The 6,000-nt window shown below is 39.6% G+C and overlaps 1 protein-coding gene across 14 annotated transcripts in view; it reads left to right on the top strand.

Annotated features, from left to right (window-relative positions):
* Positions 1-6,000, top strand: part of LOC147018441 (membrane-associated guanylate kinase, WW and PDZ domain-containing protein 1-like) — a 324,904-nt gene that overhangs the window by 210,676 nt on the left and 108,228 nt on the right. The gene's annotated exons all lie outside the window — the stretch shown is intronic.

Raw genomic sequence — 6,000 nt, 5'->3', positions numbered from 1 at the left:
TTATGGTCATCGAGTATGCGAGTCTGACTGGAAATTGCATCCTAAGCAGTGTGACTGGAAGGTTGGCGTCTGATGGGATAAGTTTAACATGATATAGGCCTAGCCCAAGACTGAACAGGAGCAGTGGAGGGTGACCGAGAATCAGAATGCAAATTTCAATGAATGGCACTTTTTGGCGCACATCCGACGATCGAACACCGCTTGGACGCTTTAATTTGAAGATCACACACGCAAGACACAACACAGGTAACGATGGCGGTTGATATTGACAATTAATGTAATGAACGGCAGTTGTTTGGGTGCATCCAACAATCGAACACCTCTTTAATTTGAACAGTTAACACGCACGCATTCAAGGTACAGAATCTATTGTCGGACACCGCGCTTTCAAAGAACAAAGAAAAGAAGAGAATCTGGGCAATGAAGGGATGACCTCATACCTGCTCCCTGATTCCCCTACCTTCAGATTATAGCCTTTGATGTTATCTGGATGTAGGCCCATTGCAACTTATTTTCAGGTGTTTTTAATATTACGTTGGATTTCAGACACAAATTGACAGTTGAAGAGGGCGTGTTCAGTCCGGGAAAGAGCCAATCGGGGTACATCATGTTGGCAGAGCTCTGGCACTCATCGTTCTCCTCCTTCCATGCTGATTTTAAAACATGACAACCATTGCTGATGTTCTGAGCTATACTATTTATTATCAGTTGTGTTTATGTTCAGTGTTTGATGCAATGAGTACTCCCTTACTCGAGTTCATATTTTTTGGATAGATGGCAGCACTTACCGGACAGCAGTTCAGCGATGGCGACCAAACGGAAATAAATGCGGCCTTCGATGGGTTGAAAATCTTGTTGAAGCCATGTTGTCATCCAATTCCAGCTTCAAAATTAAGTGCATCGTCTTCGTCACATTAAGACACCCCAGTATATGGAAAATGAGCACATTCCTGCCAGCGGTTTCGGAGGAGAAACGTCAAATTACGCGCAGACGTAAACAGAAATAATATTTTTTTTAAATAAATCTTTACTTTAAATACCATGTTTCATGTTTCTTATTACGTTTTTTGTGTCAAATTCACCTTCTTAGGTAGTCAGCATGTGCAGAAGAGGGTTTTACATTGCAGACGCTGTTTTCGAGGAGTGGAATTACACCGCTCAGCGGTGACGGTCTGTCGACGACAGACGTAATGACGTCAGCGTATGACCGATGATGTCATGACAGAATTACGCCTCTCAGTGGTGACGTCACACGTCGCCATGCAAACGAATGTAAAAATTAGAAACTCGCTCAAAATTTCCAAACCTGTCCATGTGGCGTGATCTCACATAGCCCATGCTGTTCATTAGACCACAGTAGAGTACCTATATATAGAGAGTAGCGACAACTCAGCTATAGGCGCCATTTTGTTTCACTCTGGATAACGCGCGGTGCGTGCGCTACCGCCGTAGCAGCATGCATGAATGAAGCAATACATCAGGAGGGTGGGATACATCACTGGACATATATATATATATATTTATTCTCATGTTTTACTCGGCCAAAGATCTTGATTATAGAATCAATGGGGTTGAAAGTGATAAAATGTTAAAATGCATGTACTCATTACACGGGAAACTCAGAGTAAGTTTGCCAGAGAACGAGACATTTGGGAGAAACTCGGCCTGTGTAGGCTTATGACATGAAGTCGAGCCAAATAAAAATCTCGAGTCCATAGGCCTAAGTTGGGGCCTCAATTTGATCCATACCTGCCCCTACCCATCCCTCCCCACCTCACCCATCTTTACTTTTTTCATCTCACCACATTATCATCTCACCCATAATAAACAAAAACAACAAACACCGATACCTACATGTAATTTATCATCATAGTTACCACCCAACACGCTCTCAAACACACCAAAAAGTGACTATGCCAAAATGATTGTATCAGATTTCAAAAATATCTTAACAATTGAAATGACCCTTTTTTATGGGCAAAGAATAGTTAATTGCACAGGCCTGCTATGCAATTATTGGATGAATCTATGAAGCACGTTCATGTCAAAATGCTTATGTTAAGTATTCAACTGGTACAATCTTGTGAAGAAACAGTCCATGAAAAATCGCAGTAGATTTGACTTGCTATTTTATTTCTGTCAACAGTGTTCCATCAATTTGCAAGATGATGAACGATAAAGAAATACTACAAATTATAAGTACAGGTAACTCTGCTTAACTTGAATCTCTTGGGACCACAGAAATCTGTTCGACGTAGAACAAATCTGACTCACAGAAGGTAAATAACACGTCTTGCATAATACGGTTTCAAAATTTGTTAAAACTTGTGCGATTATTCGACTTAATAAGGCTGACTTACATGCATGCAGAGTTACCTGTATTGTTCATACACTGCAGGCATTTTCAAATTCAAGTGTATAAATATGTAATATCATGATTAGTTATATATTAGTGTTTACAGCAAAATTAATTTTGGTGAAATATTAACAACTTGACAGCAAGTTTTCAAGACAATACTACATGATTGATGATTCTGAACAAAAATGGAAATACACCAAATGAAAGTATGAAGGTCAGAGATTGTAGGCTAGATTTTTTTTTTATGAAACCCCATCTAATGTGTTGCCATGGTAACCAAATAAATAGACAATTCATTAAAAATTGTGTATTTTCATAAGAATGTGCAATTAAGTGATAAATATGTAAATTAATTGGGTTGCTAAATAATGATTGCCCATATTGTTGGCTTTCTAGATGCCAACATCCCAGACTACCATTGATCCTTACTGGGGTTATGATAATAAATAAGATCAACGGCATGCATAAAGAGGGCCCCCAAATTTAAAGCATTTCATTTTTGGGGCAGGCGTGGGGGCAGTGGTTCTATAGGTAATTTTTTGTTCCAATTTAATCATACAGGCTATAAATCAAATAAATCAATAATAATATCAATTGCTGCTATGATTGATATAATTCTTATTACAATAATCTTTACCATGGTAACACATTCAACGCATATACAGTAAGACTTATATACCATACATGTCAATGTCCATATGTGTACATTATTTTGCCCTTTTTTTAGTCTAAAACTTGACTGGTTTTTGGTCAACATAAGAAAGAGACAAATACCAAAATTGTTCATCAAATTACTTATCAAAACAACGAATTTTCTCTTCTTTCCATGGAGCCACGGCATGCACCATTTTCGCGATACACCAAGATAGTAATGGGCCTATGAAAGTATGAGTGGAAATTTGAAGCCAAATTTGACATTTTGGACCAACTTTGAGTTTGAACCAAAAACAAAAATGCTGCAAAAGTTCTAGATCTACTACTAGTAGATCTAGACTCTATTAGTTTTTGAGACCCACGGCCAACATTGATGAATGACCTTCAAACACAATTTCACAACATATGAAGGAATGTTTTTTGAATTATTTTTATGTATTACAAAGAATTGGATTTTCATAACAATGTCATAATGATTAATAATAATGGCATTCCAATGAATAAGGTGCGCAGACACAGTCACTTCCTTCATACATACGCTGATATTAATACATGGGACTGATACAGCCCTTCTCTTACCTCGCACAAACATGATGAAGAAGTAGGCTTCCATCCCACTCTGCTCACTTTTTGCTCCCATATCTTCCGTCTTTTTGCATCTGTTGGAAACCTATACATCCTGTACCACTTCTCAGATTTGTTGCTGCACCCAAAGGTGCAACAACCCGTCATTTTGACTAATAAAGTTTCACTCAGTTTCAAACTCGGTCTCTCCGAGCTCACTCGGTGAAGATCTGGATTCGATGCGTAGCTTGGCGCTAGAGTGTAAAACAAAATGGCGCCCATGTGTCACGTGACCATCAAATTCTGGTCCCGCTATGTCGCTACTCTCTATATATAGGTACTCTAGACCACAGCAACCCGCATGCCGAAAGTGGCGGCAATTCGTCCGGCAGTTTCGGAGGAGAAACGTCAAATTACGCACAGACGTTAACAGAAATTATATATATATATATATATATATATATATATATATATATATATATATATATATATATATATATATATATATATATGATATACAGATATACTCGACTCGGTGGAAGATTGATTCAAGCAACCGTTCTGAGTCTGGGAGGTTGGTGATTCAAACCCCAGACAAGTCATACCCAACACTTTAAAAATGGTACGTGCTGCTTCCTTGCTTGGCGCACAGCATTTGAATTTTAAGGATAGAGCAAGGACAAACAATGCTGGGAAGCCAATGGCAAACCACCCAGTATAACCCTTACCAAGAAACTGACTTGGCAGCACCAATGCTCTGCAAAGAGTTTGGTACATCAACATCAAAAAAGTATATCTGTTTATCCAATTCCATCAAGTCATGGCCAACTTCTGGTGACGTTCATGATCAGATTTCTCGAAACATCCACATCCTGAACTGCTTCCCAAAACTCTGGCAGACAGCTTGGTTGCAGCCTTTATCCCATCCATCCAGCACGTGCAAGGTCTGTCTCTTCCTCTTCTTCCATCCACCATACCCAGTATGGTTGATTTTCCAGACTTTAGTTTTCTGCATGCATGATGTGTCCAAAATATGACAGTTTGTTTTTTGCATTGTGCTTCTAATTTACATGGTGGTCTAATTTTTTTCAAGCACCGATTTATTTTCTCTCCTTCTTCTTTTAGTCCTTGGAATTTTTAGCATTCGTCTCCAACACCACATTTCAAAACTATCAATCTTCATTTTTTTTTTCATTTTCTTGGTTCCACTCACCCACACATTGCAACTGAAAATACCAGAACATTCATCAGCTTCCTCTTGGTTTGTTTTGTCACATCTTTGTCTTTCCCGATCTTTGTCAATCCTGACATTGCTGCTCTCCCTAACGCTAAAGATCTATTTTTATTTTTGTATACAGAACTAACGCTCGTGGAAGAGCAAGAACACTGAATGGATCAGGACACAATGGAACTAAAAGAACAGTAGAGAGAAGGAGGAAAGAGCAGCAGCAGGGTTGAGGGACAAAATTGAGGGAGAGTTGGACAAATAATGGATGTGGGAAGGAATGAGGGGTAAGGAAGGATGTATAGAGTGAACAAGTTGGATACAGAAGCAAACTCTTTGGATGGAAAAACTGGAAATTTGGCAGGAGGTGGACTTGGAGGTGGGGAAAGGGGGGAGTGGGAATGCAGAGTGAGGGATGAGCTGAGGAGGTGGTGAACAGCCATGTTGAAACCCTGGATGGAAGAGTCTGACTATAAACTGAGGAAGTTGGTTCCACAGACAAGAGAAAAGAAGAACAAATAGGTGGAGGTGAGCACTGAGTCTGGATATTGGGAGTTTCACCAGAAGTGGGTTGCTGGCAGATCATGTTCGCTGTTGAGAAACATGGAGAGGGTAAGGGGGAGAACAGAGCATGGATAGCACAGAGGGTGGTAGAAGGCAGAGAAACTATCGACCTGGCCGCGATGAGAAAGTGATTGGCCCATAGATTCATCTTCATCACAGGTGATTCCAATAATCTTGAGCGCCTTCGTTTCCACGATGTCAAGCCAATGAAGGTGTGAGGCAGAGGCGAATTTCTCCTTTTAAATTTCTCCTTTACATTTTCCATTCACTTGAAGTTTGGAACCCAGGAAAATGAAACTTTCCACGACTTGCACATGATTATCTCCCAATCTGAACATGTCGATCTTCTCAGTTTACAAGATTTTGGTCTTTTTGAAGTTTAAATATGGACCTGCTTTTTCACTCTTTCTTCTGTTTTCTGCAGTTTCATCAAGTCTTCTTTACTTTCGGCCAACAGAGTGGTGTTATCAACACATCTTAGGTTGTTGATGCATCTTGCTCCAATCCTGTCTCCAGCCTCTATGTTATCCAAGTTTGATTTCCTCATGATGTACTCACTATACAGATTGACCAAGTAAGGGGAGAGAATGTACCCCTGTCTAACCTCTTTTCCAATTCCAAACCATTCTATTTC

Source organism: Eptatretus burgeri, chromosome 10, assembly GCF_056783735.1.
Source record: "Eptatretus burgeri isolate ZD-2024b chromosome 10, Ebu_testis_v1, whole genome shotgun sequence".
Taxonomy (NCBI): Eukaryota; Metazoa; Chordata; class Myxini; order Myxiniformes; family Myxinidae; genus Eptatretus; species Eptatretus burgeri.
Note: the sequence above shows the minus strand (reverse complement) of the source record. Positions and strands in the feature narration are given on the sequence as shown.